The sequence below is a fragment of the Herpailurus yagouaroundi genome, unplaced genomic scaffold (assembly GCF_014898765.1).
Source record: "Herpailurus yagouaroundi ecotype Mexico unplaced genomic scaffold, PumYag 202, whole genome shotgun sequence".
Classification (NCBI taxonomy): Eukaryota; Metazoa; Chordata; class Mammalia; order Carnivora; family Felidae; genus Herpailurus; species Herpailurus yagouaroundi.
In genome coordinates this window covers 13,547,085-13,569,505 of record NW_024412433.1, presented here as the reverse complement: position 1 = coordinate 13,569,505, position 22,421 = coordinate 13,547,085, and the positions used below count along the sequence as shown (strand labels likewise).

The window sequence follows — 22,421 nt, the reverse complement described above, 5'->3', positions numbered from 1 at the left end:
CTTTCTGTAGCGTGTTTCAGAATCATTTCCTTGGCTTGAAATCTCCTCTCTGCCTATCTTACTTCCAACCATCATTCATATCACAGCACAAGCCCATCTTTTCCTTTGGTTCCTTCCCAGACCAGACCAACAGACCCTGCTTAGTATCTAGCCGTGGTAGGTTTGGGGAGGTGTGCAGGGTAGGGATGGGGGGCGCCGAGGGAGATAGGGAGGAAGTTGGGGGGAAAAGGATAGACCCCTAAGGCTGCTTTTCGGAACCCCTTCCAACTAGAGGAATTTGAGTTTCTTTGTGGCAGGAATGATATTATTTCTCTTTGTATCTTCTGCAGCACCGTTTTGTATCATTTTCAACCAATTATATTTATGGAGTAGTTACTAATGAAATATATACTATATTGGTCAGAATTTGACAACAACCTGAAAGGTGTTTACTCTGGGAGCTTTCTTTACTTATCTCAAAGGCAGATAAAATAATTTCTTCTCTTATGATATATAAAGAAATGTGATATCATTCTCATTTATTTTGATATGTAAATATGTAAGGTATTTGAGAGAAAAACTCATATGGTAATTATACTGATTTAATATTAACAATATTAAATTATAAATTTAATTTTTATTTTAATATTCAGACTGCTGGATACCGATGTTGTATTCTCTATGTTATGTCATGTTTTGGTGATAGAGCATTTAGTATCTGCTCGCAATATGTGTGACTTTATCCTCCTTGTAATATTCAAGCACTATAAATAAACTATTTTAAAGTGTATTACTAAGATTGACTTATTTTTCAGTGGGGAATACGCCATATGATGCAGGTTTCTTATTTATTTAATAGTTAATATAAATATATTAATATAATTATATGAAAGTAATAGTCATATAACTTAGCGAGAGCAATAAAAACAATATTATCCTACATTTATTGTATTCATTCATTCGATGGATACTTATTATGAGCCAGGCAATGTTAGGTACAGGAACTAGAAGGTGAGGATATATATACATATCTATATGTATATGTATATAAAACCTCCTCTCCTGGGATGGATCCTAGTTGAAGGAGAAAGACATCATATAAGGAATTACATAACTGATTATTAGTTATAGTTGTGGGAAGCATTATCAAGGAGAATTGCTAAGTAGTGGAATCTGAACTTGTCTCCTGTGCAGTTAGGGGTAGCTCCTATCTTTTGTTTTGTTTCTTGGGAGTCAGAAATAAGAGTTTGGCACCCCCTTTGGAGTAAGTAAGCAAAGCTACCATTCACCTGCAAAAGTAGAGTCATGGGAGAAGATACTCTCGCCTTTCAGAATTCAATCATTTAAAAGTTATAGCTGTACCACAGCCTTTGAAAGTTAAATGAACAGTTAAGGGCGTGATTTAGATATTCACCAGTGTGCTTTAACAGTCAACATCAACAACACTCTAAAATTGGTAATTCACGTGTCTCATTGTCAAGGACCAAAAACCAAGGGTGAACACGTGGAAAGATGTTTTTGAAGAAATCACCTTTTCTGACCCATTACTTAAAATCCAATTGAGGCAAATATTGCTATCACATGAAGAAATATTTTCAAGGATTTTAGAATGGCATATACCAAACATGGTTATTACTTCTCCTCTGCCCAATCAGGGGATTAATGATCTCTTCTGGTAAAGTCAAGTCATTTGATGGGATCCTGAAGAGTAATGTGCTGTAAATCTTAAGGCGTAGTGAGAGTATGCATTCAGAAAAAAACTCATTTAGAAACTTCTTAGTTTCCTGTGGCTGTTGTACCACAAACTTAATGTGGTTTCTAGTTCTAGCTAAAACAACACGCATTTATCTTCTTTCGGTTTTGGAGGTCAGATGTCCAAAGTCAGTTTCTCCGGGCTGAACTCATGGTTTGGCAGGGCTTCCACTTTCTTCCAGTTTCTAGAGCTGCATTTCTTGTTTTCCTTTGTCCCTGTCTCCTTCATCCATCTTCAGGGCCAGCAGTGGAGTGTCTCAAAGTTCTCTCTGCTCTGTTTGCATTTCACTGTCTTCTCTCCCCCGTCTGAAATCTTCTGCTTCTCTCTTACGAGCACACGTGACGGCATTTAGGGCCCATCCAGATAACCCAGCACAACTCTCCCATCTCCCAAATCCCTTATTTAATCACATCTGCAAGCACACTTTTGCTGTAACAAGGTAACATTGGAGAGGGGTGGGGTTGGGGGTGGGGTTGGAGGGGGCATTTCTCAGCCTACCTCAACATACCTCTTTCCTCCTCTGCAGGCTTACAGCTCTGTGAGCAGCCCAAACAATTTGGTTTTATTTTGTCATGTCACAATATATTCTGAATTCTTTTTTCAACGTTTTCTCTCACTTAACTCCCTGATGAGAGCGTTCTTCCCTTTGTCTCCACTTGGAGGAGAATTAACAGCCCGTTTGCTTTGCTTTGCCAGCTGCATAACAGTGAAAGTTGTTAATCATGCTGTCATGTAGAACATGAGATGGACAGCTATCATTTTCACAAACTCCTACGACGAAACGTGGCAAGGCCAAGATCTATAGTCCCTCTTCTTCCACGGGAAGATTTGACCCTTTTGTCTGCTCCTGAATTTTGTTTACCCATTTCTTTGAGAGTATTGAAGTAATTGTACCACGAATGGAGAAAAAAAATTGTGAAAATAAATCCATGCCAAACCAACGCTCTACAACTTCCCAGTACTAAAAGTTATATTTATTTTTTTGGAAACAAGGCTGATTCCATTATTCTTTAACTATCTTTAATATTTTTTCATCAAAACTGTGAGCTAGCATGAAATTATTTTCTTGGAACAGGCGATGAATAAGGCAGGTTGCATAGAGCACACAGTGGTTTGGAACTTACCCAAAAAGCAGAAGAAATCTTCAATTTTTTTCCCTCCAAAATGGGCACCAGTTGAGACATATTCAGTTTGAGACACTGAAAATCCAACTCAAATGTACAAAAAGAATAAGGAGCTTTTTTTTTTTTTTTTTTTTTTTTTTTTTTTTTTTTTGGTTGTTTCAACGATTGGATGTAGGTCCAGATAGAAAGCAGGTTCCAGGCTTCATGTAACTTAGTGGCTCAAAGGTATTACCTGGGATCCAGTCTCTTTCTGCAGAGAATCCTTTTATGGCCAAATTCAAGCCACCGTGAGGACACTAACCACAGAGTTGAGAATAGGTGTGTAAACTTTTCCCTCGCAAGTTGGTCTAGCATCATTTCTAGCAAACCGTCTGTTGAATCCAGAGGTAAGAATTCAAACATCTTTGGGTTTATTCATCCTGATGTATGTGGGTCATTAACCATTAAGATATTTTTATCTATGCGTTTATTTTAACTTTAAGGAAGAGTAGAATTTCTGGGGGACTGAGGGACATTTCTTTTTTCTTTCTTTCTTTTTTTTTTTCAAGGAGTGTCAGGATCAGGTTTATTTTTCAACTGCGTTATTGACAGAAAAAATTTACATCAGAGCCCCACTAATATCACTTCAAGGTAGTGGACAGTTGGTCTTAAAATTCACAGTGCATTGCCCAAATACATCTCAGTGTCCAAACAGTGAATTCACACCAAAGTTTTGCAGTCACTTGTTGCTGTTGTCCGTATCCATTTTAGTGCTTTACAACATTTCCGCCGTACCCAGGTGTCTCCATCTTTCCATCTGTTACTTAATTCCACTAATTTTGTTTTACCTCTCGGGAGTATTAGAGAAAATACAGTGTAGAGAAGCTATACTAACGACCTAGTGGTTCAAAAGGTAGTTGCTATGTCCTTTGTAGTATTAAAGGCTAAGCGTTGGTTGTTTATTACTGTGTTCACAGATTGCCCCCAAATTTACAGGATTAAAACAGCACACATTTATTGTCTCAAAGTTTCTGTGAGTCAGGGATCCACTTGTAGCTTAGCCAGGGGCTTCGGACTCCGGATCTCTCATAAAGCTGCAATCCAGATGTCAGGAGGGCCGGGATCTCATCTGCAAAGCTGTACTGTGGAAATAACTACTTCTCAGCTCACATGGTTACTGGCAGCACTCCGTTTCTGACAGAATGTTGGACTGGGAGCCTCAGTTCCTTCATAGTTATTGGTTCCTTGCTACGGGGGCCTCTCCAATATGACTTCTGGCTTCATCGAAGCCAAAAAGGGAGAGAATCTTCAGGCAAGATAGCAGTCACTATCTTAGGTTAGGTAATCATGGAAGTGACATCCCATCATCTTCTCTGTATCCTGTTGGTTAAGAGCAAGGCACTTGGCCGGCCCACAGGCAAGGGGAGGGGATCATACAAATGATGATGTGTTTCCATTCTTATTAATCAACCTGTTTATTGCATTCAGAGAGTGCAAAGAAGTTCATAAAGCATGCCAAATAACTGTAAGAACGAGAGAGGCTGATACTAGGTTTTAGAATAGACTTCCCATTAAACCCAAAAACTAGGACAAAGTCTGTTGAATCACAGAATTTTATATTTTATTACTTTCCCTGCAAAAGCATTTTTTAATCCTTAATGGAAGAAAAAAAAGTAGGAGAGGCAATGGTGAAAGTTTTACTGCAACTATGCCCAGGAGAGCTTGGTCATCGGTTTCCCTGGTCACCCTGGCAGCTGAGGCACAAATGGAAATCTAAAGCATGTGTGACAAGCCTTTCTGAAGCCTGCCTATTGCACACAAGCATTCTCAACCTCCCTCTCTGTCTATCTCTCTCACAGTTGGATGAGGAAGGCAGGTTTTATACTCATTGGCATAACTTCTGGAATTATCCAAAACCAAGACATTGGAAACGTATCCTGGTCTTGGAGCCTATGCTTCTTGGCACCAGTCGATTTGTCCTAAAGAATTCTTGAAGAAAAGTGAAGCCTGGCAGTGTTAATGCTTTCTCAAATATCTTTAAAGTATGTTCAGAAACTATCACGGAGAAACAAACAAGCAGAAGCTTGTAATGGCGCCATCAACCATTTTGTGAGGGAGATAACTTTGATTTTATTTCTTATGTATGATTTACAGGCGCTGGAAGGAGAACTGAGAAGGAGTTGAGACTGTCGAATTCAATCAAGGACAAAGAGGCCTCGCAGTGTCCAAGGTCTTCACATGCCCCACGACTCTACCCCCGCGACGCTAGCTCTGTTAGCTCCCAAGTGTGACCTTGAGAAAGTGATGTCATCTCTCTCAACTCCGAGCACCCCCACCCCATCCACAAAATGAAAATGCAAACTTTCCGCATGGCTGTGATTGTGCGGACTTAAAGGATTTTAAATCCCTGAGAGCACATAATAAAGTGGTTTATCTGTAAATTCTTTTTCTCATCCCTACAGGATATGTTGAAATCCATGGAGGTAGACACTCTTTATGGAATTCTTTAATACCCAGCTGTTACATAAACTTTGTATCTCTATTCACTTCATTCTCCTTGGGGAACAGTCACGATAAACACAAAGCACTCACAGTAGATAAAGAGGTAACCAAGGACCACGGAAACATCTAGCATCACCCACTCGTTGGCTAAATGGGAAAGACTTGAATCAGCAAAGCAGTCAACAAAATATGCATATTGTGGATAGGAAAGACTTTAGAGGAAAAAAAATAGTTTACTCTGGACTTGGAAGGAGGAGAGAGAGACATAAAAACTCTCCTCCATGGTCTCCCTTCCTCCATGGAAATAACATAAGCCTAGGGGGGACTCATAGGTCAAAAGACTGAAAGAGTTTAGGGGCATCTGGGTGGCTCAGTCCATTAAGTGTCCGACCTCGACTCAGGTCATCATCTCACGGTTCATGGGTTTGAGCTGTCAGCACAGAGCCTGGAGCCTGCTTCAGATTCTGTGTCTCCCTCTCTGCCCGTCCCGCACGGACACTCTGTCTCTTTCTCTCTCAAAAATAAATGATAATTTAAAAGAAAGTTAAAAAACATTTTTAAAAAACATTGTAAGAGTTTGACCACTGTGATGTGCGTGTCATGGGGAGGGAGGTTGATATTTTGCACTTTTACTATTTTTTTTTTAATGTTTATTTTTGAGAGAGAGAGAGTGTGTGTGTGCACGTGAGTGGAGGTGGTGTAGAGAGAGGGGAGACACAGGATCCAAAGCAGGCTCATGACGACAGGCAAAAGCCCAATGCGGGGCTTGAACTCATGAACTCATGAGCTAAAGTAAGACAGTCCACCAACTGAGCCACCCAGGCACCCCTACATTGTACACTTTAAGATTGGAGATGGCCTGGGGACTTTTGGAGCTTTTGAACTGTTGGCACCTTTGAGCGCTTTGATTTCCACATTTGTACTTCTTCATTTTGCAAGATGGAAGGTAGATGTTGCCTGGATGACAAGAGTGCCTCCAGAAAGCTATGCTACAGGGCGAGGGTCCTAGGAAGACACCAGGAGCTGGGCATTTGGGGCTAGTTCTAGGCTCAGCTAACAGAGCCCCATGGTAATCCCTCCCTTGCCGCCTTTGGTGTTGCTCACCTAGCTCTGCAGGCTTTTGGGGGACTGCTTGGTACAGAAAAAAATGAGCACCTGTCTGACTGGAGCTTCCCTGAAGGAATATTGGGATCCCAATGGCAATTTTTTTAAATGACATTACAAGTAAGCATTTTAAAATTCATTTACTAAGCTTTGTTTCTCCTTTTTCCATTCATTAGAGAGCCAATTGGTTTATTGGCTTCCTGAGTATAGCATGAAGTCTTAGAAGCAGAGAACAAGACAAAAGGCAGTTCTGAAAGGAAAGAGAAGCCTGTTGAGATTTTCAAGTTAAAGTAAATAAGGCTGCCTAATTTGTAGGATGATTGGGCTTCCCTGATGGAGGTCTCGAGTGCCATATTTCTATACATTATATAAGGTGAAATGCGACTCTGAGAATTACTAAGGAAGAGATTGCTTTGAAAACTTAGAACTCATCCTAATGAGTGATTTGTAGTTCCGTTCTCTATTGGCTTCCAAGCTTTGTTAAAACCTTCAAAATCTGAAATTCTATCAGCAAAACCGAGTGATCATTTTGTCTCACTCAAGTCAGATAAGAGTGCTTCCCCATCAGACTGAAAGGCAGGGCACACTGGATTAGGAGGCAGGGTTTCCTTGGGGCTCTGGACAAGTGTTCCTGTCCATAGAGTAAGGTTAGATCAGCTCTCTCCAAATCAGATGGTTCTGGGGCAGAAACGAAAGGCAAAGCCGTGACGTGGGGCTTCATGGAAACTGTGCAATGGGTGACTGAAGACCTCTTTGGGGGCCGATCAGGTTGCTGGCTTGCATTATTTAACCTTGCCCCTGCTCCTGTCCATGCCCCGATTTTGAAGTCTTCCCCATTAAAGGGGCAGTCTGCATTTCCCCTCTCCTTGACTTTAGTTCAGACGGTGGCTTGCTTCGCCCACTTGAGGGACAGATGTGAAGCCTTGCTAGTTAAGACTCTGGACACTAAAAGGGTTTGTGTGATCCCCTTGCCCTTTTCCATCGCTGTCATCTTCCTGAAAAGAAGCTGCCCAGCTTCTCCGCCGGTGGCAGAAGGGCACGAGTGACATCTGGAGCAGAGCCAAACCACCCCTGCTGAACCCAGCCTAGATTCCTTGCACCCAGCTGATCCCCAGATACGTGAGCAAAACAAATGCTTATTGTTGTATGCTGCTGAGCTTTTGGGTTGTTTACTATGCAGCATTATGAGGGCCATAGAACTAATTTGCTCTGTTTACCCTGGATAAACTTCCTCTTCTGCAACACGAGGGTGTTAGGAGAGGGCTGGTGTTCCAAATTCCGATCGCCATCAGGGCAGCAAGGAAAAGCAAACGAGGGAAGGGGGATGGTGTTTTGATGCCATATCCCATACCCCTTCTAGAGAAGGTAACCGTCCCTCAGCTCCAGCAGGAAGTGATCGTGCACGAATGGAGGCATTGTATTGTCGGATTCAGCTATTTTTCATGCGAAGTTGGAAATCTGGATTTCTTTCATGTGGAATCTCCAAAACTTAAGTTTCAGAACTGTTTAAGCATTTGTAGAACCCTGTATTGGTGGCATGTATCTATCCCAAAATAACCCTGGTAATCTCTGGATTGGTCTGTAGGTCCCTATCAGCTCTAATCCCCAGTAATCATTGTACTCGATGCATTGCCAGTCTGCAGTGTGCTCCAGCTCATCCAAGGTCGTGTTTCCTTTATAAGAAACTTGGCAAATTTTGCCTTAAAAATGTCACAAAACATGCTTCTTTTATCCCTGATGGAATATCTTACAAACATGGTCACAGAATACAAGCTAAAAGCAACAAACAGAAACCCAGACAAGACCAAAAATCCCCAGCTACCTAAAATCTTCATGAAGCTACTTCCGAAGCTTAAAAAATAACAAATAAATCACTTAAATATAAACAATAGAAACAGACTTTATCTTAGTAAAGGGATTTTTTTTTTTTTTGCAACTTTAAAATCTAGGCTTGTTTTTCAGGATGCAGATTTAAAAATAATCTATTGTTCTTATAAGAAGCAATCTAAGGTCTACTTTTGAAATGTAATATGTGTCTATCACAGGAAGATAGGAATTGTTAAGTCTTTTAAATGATTTTTCTTAGTAAATTAGCCATCAACTGGAAAAATGGTCTGCCATCTCTATTAAAGGAAAAGAAATCAGGAAGCCTTCGTTTAAATCTTCATTATCTACTGATTAGGCCAACAAGAGAGCTTCAATCTCCGGATTTCCTCGACCATGGATTATAAACCCAGGATAATTAAATGGAAGGAATATAACCTCCTCACAAGGTTCTTGATTGGATTAATGATTATACATGACTCGCAAAATAGAGAATGTGCATGTGAGGGTGTCAATTTAATTTAAATAAAATGTACTTAGTCCCATCCAACTGCATATTGGAAACAGGGCCAGGCACCGCACAGAACACAGAGGAGACAATTCTTGCTCTGAAATGCATATAATTGCAGGAAGGACCAAATGGAGGAAGCAGCACCTGGGGAGATGTTGTTTTATATGCAGAATGGAAGGTTAAGGTACATTAGTCATTATTGCTTTATACCCCATTATACTTGGAGAAACTTCTCTCTAGGTTATGTTCTCTATATTCCTTTTCATGGACAGTTTTTAGGTTTTCTTAACCAAAAGAAAAGAGGGTAGGTTGTTTAATACTTGTTGAGCTCCAGTAATGTGCTAGGTTAACTTCTTCAATCCACATAACAGGCCTGGGCAATAAAGCTTGTCTTCCCGTTTTACAGAATGAGAAAAATGAGGGCCAGGAGATCCAGAAAGCCAGCTGAAACATCACTTCTTCCCAGAAGCCTTCCTTGATCTCCACAACCCAGTGAACCGCTCTGTGAGCCCCCTAAGTCCACTGCATGCTTTCATTCCTGCCCCTACAACATTTTATAGTGATCCTTGCTACTTCCTGTCTCCCACTGGACCATGAACCCTCGGAGGCTGGTGTTCGGCATGAAAGTCGTACAACAGCGATCGAGGTTTTCCTACATATAAATCCCTTGCACTTTCTACTGCACGTCCACTTCAGAAGTTGAAGACTTGGGAAGCCTTTTTTAAAATTCCTCTTCGATAGGCAAATGGGATTGCGTTGAACTAAAAAGCTTCTGCAGAGCTAAGGAGACACTCAACAGAGTGATGAGACAACCTACAGAAAAAGAATTTGCAAACCATACATCTGATAAGGGGTTAATAGTCAAAATATATAAGAGACCGAAACAACTGGATAGCAAGAACACGAATAACCAGATTTAAAAATAAGCATAGGACCTGTATAGATATTTCTCAAAATAATGCACACGCATAGCCAAAAGATATGTGAAAAATACTCAACATGACTTATCATCAAGGAAATGAAAATCGAAACCACAATGAGATATACCTCACCCCCGCAAGAATGGCTGTTATCAAAAGTCAAAAGATAAAAATTGATGGATGTAGAGAAAAGAGAACCTTTGTATGCTGTTGGAGGGAATGTGCATAGTAAGGCTACAATGGAAAACAGTATAGAGATTCCTGAAAAAATTAAAAATAGAACTATCATCTGATCCAGGAATCCCACCTCTGGGTATATACACAAAGGAAATGCCATCAGTCTCTTTTTTTTTTTAAATTTTTTTTTTCAACGTTTATTTATTTTTGGGACAGAGAGAGACAGAGCATGAACGGGGGAGGGGCAGAGAGAGAGGGAGACACAGAATTGGAAACAGGCTCCAGGCTCTGAGCCATCAGCCCAGGGCCTGACGCGGGGCTCGAACCCACGGACCACAAGATCGTGACCTGGCTGAAGTCGGACACTTAACCGACTGCGCCACCCAGGCGCCCCACCATCAGTCTCTTGAAGAGAAATCTGACCTCTTAATGTTTTAAACTCAAATGCATCTATATAAACATTCTTCATTTCCATCCTCATTGGAAGCTTTAAATCAATACCCAAGACATGATTAGTTAAGACCGTGTTTCGCAAACTGACATCATGGTAATAATTACTTGGGAGCCTGTTACAAAGTATGGGCTCTTTGGTTCCATGCAAACGTAGTAAGCCACATTCTACATAGGGAAGGGTTTGGGAACCTGTTTTATTTTATTTTATTTTATTTTATTTTATTTTATTTTATTTTATTTTATTTTATTTTATTTTTTTCAACGTTTTTTATTTATTTTGGGGACAGAGAGAGACAGAGCATGAACGGGCGAGGGGCAGAGAGAGAGGGAGACACAGAATCGGAAACACGCTCCAGGCTCCGAGCCATCAGCCCAGAGCCTGACGCGGGGCTCGAACTCCCGGACCGCGAGATCGTGACCTGGCTGAAGCCGGACGCTCAACCGACTGCGCCACCCAGGCGCCCCTGGGAACCTGTTTTAAAGTGCTTTGGGTGATTATTGTCATTAGACATGTTTAGAAAACACTGGTTGGCAATTGTTATCAGGGTGTATTATGAGGTGGGCTTTAAAGAAGAAAACAACTATTTTGTCTTCTTGATGTCTGGAGATCCAGAATGCAGGCCAGTTTGGGGAGGATTAATCTGGAATAGGAATATTCTGGATGATCTCTCTTGTTACATAAGGATAAGGAAATCTGGCACCCATTGCTTTAGGTCTGAGCAAAGGTTGCCCCTCCCAGTACAATGTGGAGCTCTGGGGGAGGGGTCGGGTGAAATCGCATAAGAGTCCAGGAACCCAGAGAGAAGGAGTGAGCTCCCAAACTCTCCAACGGGAGATTTAAATTTGAGGTGAACTTATTGAGGTAAACTCATGGGTCCTTTAGAGGGCTAGTGGCCAAGAATGGCAATGAGGCATCTAAAACTAAACTATCGTACAGGTAGAAAGAGAGATCAGTGTGCTGGTCCACGCACTGATCCGCAGACTAGAATGTCAAGGCTCCAAATTCACAGACGCTGAATCTCCTTTTGTTCCAGGCTTCCCTAGGGGCAGACTGGCTCACCAACAAAATGGCTGTTCAAAAGGATCCAAAGAACTTTGACCAAGTTGGTATGCGGCTTTTAAAGACATATGCGGGGGCCTAGACTCATTATTCATGAGGGGAGAGAGCAGTTTGCAGGGGAGGAGAAATGTGTGCTAGTATCTTCCGCTGCCCAGTTTGGCTCCAGACCCAGCCAACTCCACATGTGCCTTAAGAGATGGTGACCCTCAGTTCTCACAAGGGAAGAGCAGGAAGGGAAAAGAAGACAGGGGAGGGGTTTTAACAGGGATTAGAGAGCTGCTCCGTTTTGAGGGAGCGTAGCTTTTAAAATGCCTCTGTGTAGACTGAACAGAATACTGGCATATAGCCTCAAACTTCCTCAAAGAAACTCTGCCCAGCAGTGGTGGACAACTGGAAGTCTCTCTTGACTCCTTTCCTGGAAATCAAATGCCTTTTGAAACTTCCAGCAATGAACTGTGTGCTTCTTGTAATATAGACTCTACGACTCCAAGCGGGCAGGAAATGTTGACTACACGTTCACTGATACATGCCCTGAACTGAGACCATAACTGGGCACATAGCAGGTTCTCAATAAATACTAAATGAGTAAATGACTGAATGATTGAATCGAGATCTAGAACTTATACACATCTAGTCCTTCTTTAAGGAGCTCAGCTCTCAGGGAAGGCAGAGATGCCAAGATGAAGGTCGGTAGAAGTCAGAAGACTTTCTGCAAGTGCGTGCAACAGTAATCTGAATGTCATTAATTCATTAACTAAATGAATTAATTACCATATTATCGTAACCATCATCATTATTAATAATTGAATCATAAAATAATTGTTAAGATCTCAATTATTATTATTATTATTATTTTAACGTTTATTTTTGAGACAGAGAGAGAGAGAACATGCATGTGAGCAGGGGAGGGGCAAAGGGAGAGAAGGAGCGTCTGAGACGGGCTCTGTGCTGACAGCTGACTGAGCCACCCAAGTACCCCAGTATCACACGTATTGTTATTACTATTGTATTTAGGGTAACTAATACCAATGTGTAAGATGCTTCAGAGGTGCACAGAAAGGGGCGACTCATCCTGAGGGATGGGGGGACTGAGACTGAAAGAGGCAAGTGGAAGTGGGCGGGGAAGTGCACACGGGGATGTGGGAGCTCATGGAGCCCCTTGAAAGAATTTGACCTGTGGATTTCTTTTCTGCCCATTAAGTCTTTGGTTTTTTCATCTAGGCTGACAATCTATTCATTTGTTTATTTAGATGTTTATTGATTTAATTTTGAGAGGGGGAGAGAGAGAGAGAGAGAGAGAGCAAGCGAGCACCGAAGCGGGGGAAGGGGCAGAGAGACAGAAGGAGGCACAGAATCCATCTGAAGCAGGCTCCAGGCTCCGAGCTGTCAGCACAGAGCCCGACGCGGGGCTCGAACCCGCGAACGGTGAGATCATGACCTGAGCCGAAGTAGGTTGCTTCACTGACTGAGCCATCCAGGCGCCCCTAAACTGAAAATGTATCAATATTTCATCTTGGTTGGAGTTTTCCAGTAAATACATTGTATTTATATAAAACACTGAAGATACATTTAAGGAGACTGATTTAAAAATAAAAAGACAACCGTACCAAAAAACCCATCCTTGGGGAACAGATTAAAAGCTTCTTCTCAGCCACCTCCCAGGCCGTCCCGCTCCCCATCCTGAAGCCCCTGCTCTATTGCTGAAAAAGCCCCTCCCTTGGGCCTTCTACACCCTCTGACCCAAATGTGTTTCCTCCTCACCCCATTTTTCTCCCTTTACCTGGCTGTTCCCTACTCCTCTCCCAGGAGTCAGCTTACCGTCAGGGCCTTCAGGAAGACTTCACCTGCCTAACTTAAGTTTGTGCCCCTCCTCCATGCAGCCAAAGCACTGTGTCCTTCTGTTCCTGGATATCAGAACACCCTACATGGATCCTTGTCTCATCTGCGGAAGGACAGGTTTTGTCTGTTGCCTTCACCACTGTGAATCACCCTCCTGTATCACAGAGCCTGTATGTCATACGTGTTCAATCATCACTTGTGGGAGAAGTGACTGGATCCATGTTTTCTCCTTTTTCATTGGGGATATTGCATGATTTGGGACTTTGGACAGATGTCGCTGAATGCGGAAAGTTCCCTACATGGGTCCTACCCCAGGGTTCTGCTGTGTGTGTGTTTATGTTCAGAGACAAGCATAGAAAACTAGGATTGAGAGAGACCATCTTTGCCTTGTTAATAAAGTAAGTGGAAACTCCGCGTGCCCTTCAAGAAATGCATTTTCTTCCTCCTTTGACTATTGAATGTGTTTCCCCTAGAATGCGCGTGAAATTTGTTGTCTCTTAGGGGAACAACAAACAACAACAAATCAACACAACATAGAATGGACGTTTTTTGGCGGTTTAACAACTGGAGTCACATCTCAGTGACTCGCCCCTTTTCTGATAAATATGAGTTTGGGGAGATGTAACACAAAATAAAGAACTGAGCTTCCCAGGTAACTGCCATACACTGTGTTGGGAATTCAAATATTAGACGGTGGTTTGGATAAAGGATCGCAAAAATATCATACCCGCCTGTGATGTTATGAACTATTTACCAGCCTGTGAAGCAAGAATCCCGGCTTGGTGGCTGTTTCCAGCCTCTAAAACGAGCCTAGCTGGCACCTAAAGCTTTTCTGGGTGAGCAAGAGATCTGATCGTTCCATTCTCAGCTGCTTGTTACTAGGCTGGAGGTTCAGCAAATGTTCGATATACTGAGTTCAAAATCAGAAAAACAGGCTGTCCCACTCAGCTCAGCCAAGATGATGCTGCCTCTGGCAGAACTTAAAGACATGGGCAGTGGCATTGCCTTTTGAAGCCCAAGAATGTTACTGGCAGGAACAGGGGGGTCTTTGGGATGATTAAAAGATTTAATCTGTCAAAAGTCTTTCCCCGCCTGCACCCTGGGGCATTTATCTCAGAGAAATGAAGATACATTTTCTCATACGTGCAAACTACGTATGAAAGTTCATGGCAGCTTTATTCACGATGGTCCCAGACTGAAAGGAAGCCACGTGTCTTTCTATGGGTGAATGACTAAATAGACTGTACCCCGAAACATGGCTCAATCGAGAGGAATAAACCAGTGGTGTTTGTGGCACCGTGGGTGAATCTCTGGGGGTTATGCTGAATGAACAAAGTCAGTTTCAGAGAGTCATATGCAGTATGATCCCATTTGTGTGGAATTCTTACACAATTGGGGGAAATGGAGACTAGCTCAGTGGTGGCCAGGGAGTGAAGATAGACGTAGGCGTGGTTGTGGCTGTCGAGGATGGTGGTGGAGAGGTTCTGTGTCTTATATCTACACAGATGATGAAATCGCATAGAGTGACTCTCTCCCACACAGGCGCACCCCCCACAAGCACGTGCATGCAATGTTGATGAAATCTGAACGAGCTCTGTGGATTGCGGTGGTGTCGATTTCCTGGTTTTGACATTGAACCCCAGTTGTACAGGATATCGTCATTGTGGGAAGCTGAGATCCACGAGATCTCAGGATATGCTTTTTTTTTTTTTTTTTTTTGCAACTTTCTCTGAATCTGTGATTATTTCAGAATAAAAAGTTCCAAGACATCATTTTCCCGTGTGCGGTAGTGAAAATTTCAGGGGAATTTAAGGAAGTGAACCCCAAGTCCCCACTATATGTCGTTTTGCCTTTGCTCTCTTTTTCGCTTTAGGTTATTTTTAGAAGTTTTAGATGCATTGAGTCGAGAGGATTTAGACCATACCTTGTGATATTTTGGGATTTTTATGCATATACAGTGTGGGAGTTAATAGTTGATCTATTTATACCTCAAATAGAGCAAACACAAAATTCCATGGAATGTAAAGATAAACATTACAGTCAGGCTTGCTAATTTTAGCGGCTCTGATGGTGAAGGGCGCTGCTGTATCACAGGCATCATGTTTGTACTCTCTTCTAACCTTGGCACTCACCACATTGCTGGTGTGGTTCACCTGGCATTTACCCCACTTTGGCTTGTGTTGTTGTTTAGTCCAAGTGGCATGGGCCCTGATCCCAGGTGGGCTGTGAGATCCCACGATTGAGAACCAAGTTCATGGGTAATAGGTAGTATGTAAATGGGACAAGTGAGGTCATGTCTACTGGGCATCTTCACTTGTATTGAATACCGTATCAATGAAGATACTTTCCTCAGACTCATGTAGCTGAAAAGTCCAGGAGTATGTTTGGCTTCAGACCATGTTTCTCTCCCTCTCTTAGCCCTTTTTCCATATTGATTCCATTAGCAATAGGCTTCTGAGCCTGGGGTCACCAGAGGCTGCAGCTGCCTTAACTTTACCCCTACAACTGGAAGTCTTTTTGGCTCGTTCCCATGGAGCAGTCTTTTTGGGTAGTTCCCGTGAAAGCCCGAGTATTCACTCCTTCTCTGGCTATACCGGGTCACATTTCCATCCTTGAGCCAACCACTGTAAAGAAAGTAACGGACTGGTCTAGCCCAAGGTCACACGCTTTGCCCTTGCATCCTGCAGTAGGGCTCCCACAAACACCTTGCAAACTAAGGGCTGGGGGAAATAGTTTAAATAACGCAGGAGGCATCTCCTAAGTTTGTCAGTGGAGCAACAATTAGCTCTTATAAAAATTTAGAGACTCCTGCTTCCCTTTTGTGATAGACTTGTATCGGGGGAAGGAGATCGTTATGGAGCTCTGGAGTGGTCACTGGAGATCTGATTATTAGCGATTTGCTTCTTTCATCAGCAGAGCAAAAATGCAAATAAAAGATTTATTGTTTGACGGGCCATTAAATGTTAAGATAGCTTGTTTGTCCCACGACTGGCTTGTTTTAGTGTTAATAAATAAGTTTATAGAGTTTTTGATTTTGCTGGTTCAGACTGCATCAGTGGAATTTATAATCTGCACTGCAGCGTTGGGGAGCTAATTGGTTTTGGTTTATATTCAACATAGACTTCATTATCTTCATTCTCCTCAGGAGAAACCCTTAATTTAGCTTCATAATTTCCTTGTTGGAATGCATTGGTAGTTTGAAACATCTAAAATGTGTAATTATGAGTGATAACAATGCCCCTCTGCAGAGTTCTGTTTTCACCTTGTTTCTGTTAATGACCTTGGAAACTTTGACGGTGTTATGCCTGCTGTCAGGACCTCGCAGGCATAGCAGGCTGTCTCTGTGTGCTTCCTGGGTGAGCCACATCCTGGATGTGGCTCTCTTTCCAGCTAGAATCATGTAGGAGGCTGCCACCTGACCTAGGTTCTATTGCCTCATATCATAGCCTCCGTATTACATACATATTCTAATTTCCTAAAGGCATTTTTTTTTTTCCTGTTACTCTCAGGCTTTGGATTTTCCACCAGCTTGGATTCACCTCTCAGATCTTTTTCTGGAGAAATCCCTTATGTCCTGAGCTTGAAATCACTCACCTTTCTGGTTTGGGATCGTATCTGCAACCTGTCCTTTCACGTTTGGCCATAAGCTGGTCTTTCTTCATCATGACTTATTATTGTCGTATCTACCCAATTATTTGCTCGTTATATTCTGTTAGGATAACTGTTTTTAATCATATCCCTGTAGGATGGCTACTTCTTGGTACCGTGATGGAACTCGCTCTCTCTTTGTCTACTCCCATTCATTAATTTTTCTCCAGACTCTAACTAGAGTGAAAATTTGAAAACACAGTCCAGTAAGGTCAAAACCCTGTCCTCTTCCCTCCCATCCATGAGCTAGTTGTCAGTTATTTGGGTCTAGGTGTGGTTCTTGTTGCTTAGCAAGGAGACGTGACTTTTTTGTGTGTCCTCAGAAAGTAGGAAACGAGTTAGTGAGGTTACAGAGAAGAAGTTTGGGAGAGGCATGCCAAGAATATACAAGTTCACTGTAAATCAAGTGGACACTACCGATAGCTAAGCTTAAGCCTTCACTAGGGTACCCCATGCAAGAGGCCACTTGCAGGATAAGGAAAGCCCACCATCCAGAGGCAGTGGATAGATTTCTTTTGGTGGTGGCAAGAGATGTTGATGAAAGAGGGCTATCCAGAGTTAGAACTACCTATTTTATTTTGTTATTTTTCTAAATGTTTATTTATTTATTTTGAGGGAGAGAGAGAGAGAGCGAGCGGGAGAGGGTCAGAGAGAGAGAGATTGGGAGAGACAGACAGAATCCCAAGCAGGTTCTGTGCTGTGAGTGCAGAGCCCAAAGGCTCAGTCTCACAACCATGAGAGCACGACCCGAGCCAGTATCAAGAGTTGGACACTTAACCAACTGAGCCACCCAGGTGCCCCTCAAACTACCTATTTTAGTGTAGAGGCCTCTACAGAGGCTCCTGCAAGTAAGAGTGGCAACATTTGGGAACCAGTGACATGAAGGACCTTGGCAGAGGAGAGTATCAGTCGACCAAAGGGGAGGGCTGCCCTCTGCTTACCCAGGTGAGAGAAGTTTACTTTTTTTTTCTTTAACCATTGCCTCCCTATTCCCCCAGTACGTGAGTCTAGCTTGTGCCTGGAACAGGGCAGATAGGTCCAAAGCAGTCCTTCCTTGCACCTAGGCTTCTCCTCCCAGCTGGTCCCCCACCAGCCCTACCCACAAGCTGCTGGAGTCTTGACTTTTTAAAGATGGAAACGAGACTTTTCAAATAGGTGAAGTTGAGTGGAAAATGACTGAATCTTGCCAAAATGTCATTAAGGCACACAGTGGGAAAGGTGGGATGATGATTAGCACAATTTGAGAACACTTACTGAAAGAAAAAATGTAATCTTTTCATGTGTAGACCACAAGTTGAAAGTCCTTGAGACATTAGAGATCCATAGACAGATATTTTAACCCCAAAAGGCTAGTTTTCCTAAATGAGAATTTTGTCATATTCTTCCAAGCTAAAAGAGAAAAGCCAAAGCTTGCCTTTGCCAAAAGAATACAAATTAGGTATTTGGTCTAAAATGTAAGGCTTTCTGAAACCTATTGCATTTTAAATGACATTACTAGATACGAGTCTTTTATTGCAAGTGACCTCAGGGCCTTGAAAATATGATGAGGACGTACATTATACATTTTCAAAGTTTTGAATGTCATAAATTAATGTGTATTCTGGTGTTTTGGGCTTGCATTTGCATATTGCTTTAGGTGAGGTTTCGAAAAAGAAAATCAATATACGTTGTATGCACCACCACCAGAAAAATATCACGTTTTTGAAAACACTTAGGTGACTGAGAAAGGTTACAAGTAAAATAAAATCAATCAAAAGAGGAGAAAACAATGACACAAAAATAGAGAGTAGTTTTTTGGTTTTTGTTTTGTTGTTATTGTTGTTGTTGTTTTTGCTTTTTGGTTTTTTTTGTGTGTTTGTTTTTTTGTTTTTTTGGCCTGGTAGGCTGGCTGGGACTGTGATATTGATGGAGAATACAGATGGCAGGATTCTGTTTAAAAAAGCTTAACACACAAAAAAGTAATAGCTAATGGATCTATTATTTCCCCGGGACTGTACTAGTCACCACGTGGGAAGGAAGCAAAGTCGAATATTTGAGGAACTTAAAATCTGGAAAGATCTGGAACTGTGGAATCGTGGTGTGGTCGAGCAGTAATCTGGAAGTTGAGAAAACGGGTGAATCATGGTGGACGTACCCTGTGACTCATTCTGTCTAAACAGCTAACTCAGGCTTTATGCATGCAGAGAAGGATGGAGAAGTGGGCACTGGCCAGTTATGTCCCCTGCTGACTGAGAGACACAGGAGGACAAGGAACCAAAGAATAGCTCACTGGAAACCGTGAACATTAAGGAATGTTGAGGAAGGTGCATCTGGAGGAGAAATGGACGCAGGGTAGCGAGATCAGTTTTTAGGAAGGGGCATCTACGTGTTATTTTAACACAAACATGTTACTTTGTGGAGTTTGAATATTCTTACTTGTATCTGCTCATATTAATCCTTCATCATTTACATTTAAGATGAGATAAAAAAAAAATGGGTTCGAGCCCCGCGTCGGGCTCTGTGCTAACTGCTCGGAGCCAGGAGCCTGCTTCAAATTCTGTGCCTCCCTCTCTCTCTCTGCCCCTCCCCCACTTGACTCTGTCTCTCTGTCTCTCTGTCTCTCTCTCTCTCTCAAAATAAATAAATAAACAAATAAACATTACAAAAATTAGAGAAAAAGATGAGCTGAAAAAATAAGATAAAAATAACATAGAATCACTTCTCTCATCAAGAGCAATACTTCCTAATTAATGCAGTGAAATCCGTAAATAATTTTTAAAAACTCATATGGTTTTAAAGTTTGGATATTCTTGCATATATAGCAGCTAAATTACAGCCTTAATTTTTCCCTGGTGATTGAATCATGCCATTCCAGTGTCTCAACCCTTGAATGATTTATTCCTTACGCACAGAATTGCTTATTATTTTAATGATAGCATTGGGGGAAAAAAGTGGAAAACAATCATTTAAAGATGCATTTTCAAGATTAGAAAGAAAATTACGATGAAAAAGAAAACGAATGAGACCCACGCTCTGTCATCAAAAGTTTATAGCAAAGAGAACGTGGCTCCTTTATAACACTTCATATCAAGTAATAGACACGCAAGGAAAAAAATAACCGAAGAATACAGACGAGCTGGTAACAAAAAGCCAGTTTTCCATCTCAACTTTTCCCACCTCACTCCATTCACCAGAGGCCACCATTTCAACTCCAATTTTCATTCTTTTGGAAGGTTACTTACTATATACTGATTGTGTTTACACTATAACTTCTTGGTCTTTTAGCAAATCCAAATGAAAGATGGGTTTTCACCACTGATTGCTCTCCCTTTTTTCCGCTCTGCCAATTTCTGATAAATCTATTATTTCTAGATAATGGAAACAGGTCACCTGTTTATTTTAAAATAGAATATTTAGGGGCGCCTGGGTGGCTCAGTCAGTTAAGTGCCTGACTCTTGATTTCAGCTCAGGTCACGATCCCACGGTTTGTGGGTTCGAGCCCGTGTTGGGCTCTGCGCCGGCAGCACAGAACCTGCTTGGGTCTCTCCTTCTCTCTCTCTGCCCCTCCGCCCCTCTGGAAAAATAAACTTAAAAATACATATATGGGGCACCTGTGTGGCTCAGTCAGTTGAACATCCAACTTGGGCTTAGGTCGTGATTTCAAGGTTGGTGAGTTCAAGTCCTGCCTTGGGCTCTGCCCTGACGGCTCAGACAGAGCCTGGCACCTGCTTTGGATTCTGTGTCTCCCCCTCTCTCTCCCCCTTCCCCGATTGTGCTCTCTCTCAATCTCTCTCTCTCTCTCTCTGCCCCCCTCCCCCTTTTCTCATGCTCTCTCTCTCAAAGAAAAAATAAATAACCTTAAAAAATATAACAAAATAGAGTATTTAACCTGGATATCTTATTCTACCGACATCTGACACCTCACCAAGGATGCTGAAGGCGTGAATACTCCTATCCTTTCTTCCAACTTTGCTCTCACTTCTGTCTCCTAAGTTCTATCACTATGCTTGGGAGAGGGGGTGACATTAAACATATGGCACAAAGGGTGGGATCATCCTCTCAGTCTGAGGCTGGACCTTCAACTACAATCCTTTATGTCATTGACCTGTTCTCCCCTTTTTCGCTCATGTTCTTGGCCATTAGGTTTTTGTCCCGGAAGCTGCCGCGAATGTTACGGTAACAGACCACACTTATACAGAGTTGGAGTCGCGGAGGCATAAATGTGCACACAGAGGGGCTCACTAATCCGAGCAACAACGACGTGAGGTTAACATTATAAAGCACTATAATTGTTTTAAATGCATCTTGTAAGTGGTAGAGCAAAACCAGGGCCATGTCCTCACCCTTTCATGAGAAAAAAAAAATGTGTCTATATTTTTGCTTTGTATTACATGAAATACAGTGACATCTCTTAAATGTGTCAACTACACCTACACGTGGTAAAATGCATAGATGTTGTAACTTCTAGTTGTAACTTCCTATTCCAGGAATTGGAGTTTGTTTTTGTAATTTTCTAATGAATTTATTCTGTTCCCTGATGCATCTATTTCTCTGAGGCCTCAGTCATTTATTTATTTACCTGGGCCTTTTGCTTTCTGGTTTCTGGCTTTCTTCATGTGTCTGTTGTTGGTCATGGTTTGTCCTTCTGTATCTAATGTCCGATGTCTCAGTGGCCTGTCTGGGTCACCTTCGCTTTGGCGTCGGTAGATCTGGGCTCTGCAGGCTGCTGTGGAACTCTGCAAAATGGGTGGGGCTTCTTGGCCACCAGAATTTGCTGTGTGAGCAAGAGAGAAAGAGAGAGAGAGAGAGAGCTGGGCCACGAGGCTGAGGACCGCCCCCCACCCCAGGGGACCCAAAGCCACAGAGGCAGCATTAATTTCCTGCCTGTGAAGGGACTGGAAGGGGTCACTGGAAGGAAGCCATTCAGTAAACAGGCTCCGGGGGCTAACCACCAGGGGTTCAGGCCAATCTTTGTTCCCACCCCCTTCTGGGAAATTCTATCTCTTTGCCCAGCCCAGAGCGGTGACCACCTCCAGGTCTCCCTCTTCCAGCCACCAACCACTTGAGTATACTTCGGACCTCCAAACCTGATGACAGCCCTTGTTCATTGATACTCCTCCCTCCTTCTTTCCATTGTTCTGTGTTTCTTCTGAGAGGTGAGGGACCGAGGCCCTTGCTTGCTGTCTACATTGGGGGTTGGCAAAGGGGGCTGGCGTGGTTGCTAAGTGAGCCAGCCTATACGGTATTTGCTGCTCCGGGATTGCCGATAACGCTCTGGGTAATTTTGCTGTCAGCTTTGCCTGAGATCTGTAGAACAGTTGTCCCGTCTTTTTTTTTTTTTTGACATCTTCCCACATCCTTGTTTCTCCGGTACTGAATTTGTCACTGATTCCCTGTGTATTGTCATTTGGAGTTACCGAGCCAGTGTCCTTTTAAACGGAATGTGCATTTTTGATTTCCCTTCTTCCTCCCCTGACCCCTCTCTCTCTCTCTCTCTCTCTCTCTCTCTCTTCAATCTCTCTCTCTCCATCTTTGTCTCTCTGCTGGTTGGGGTGGGATAGGCCTAGGC

At 42.5% G+C, this 22,421-nt stretch overlaps 1 long non-coding RNA gene across 1 annotated transcript; it reads left to right on the top strand.

The window, feature by feature from the left end:
• The first annotated feature begins 2,085 nt into the window (after positions 1-2,085).
• On the top strand, positions 2,086-5,276 carry LOC121014292 (uncharacterized). Its single transcript, XR_005783147.1, has 2 exons — positions 2,086-2,171; positions 4,990-5,276. It is a non-coding gene; the product is annotated as an uncharacterized LOC121014292 (long non-coding RNA).
• The last annotated feature ends 17,145 nt before the right edge of the window (positions 5,277-22,421 follow it).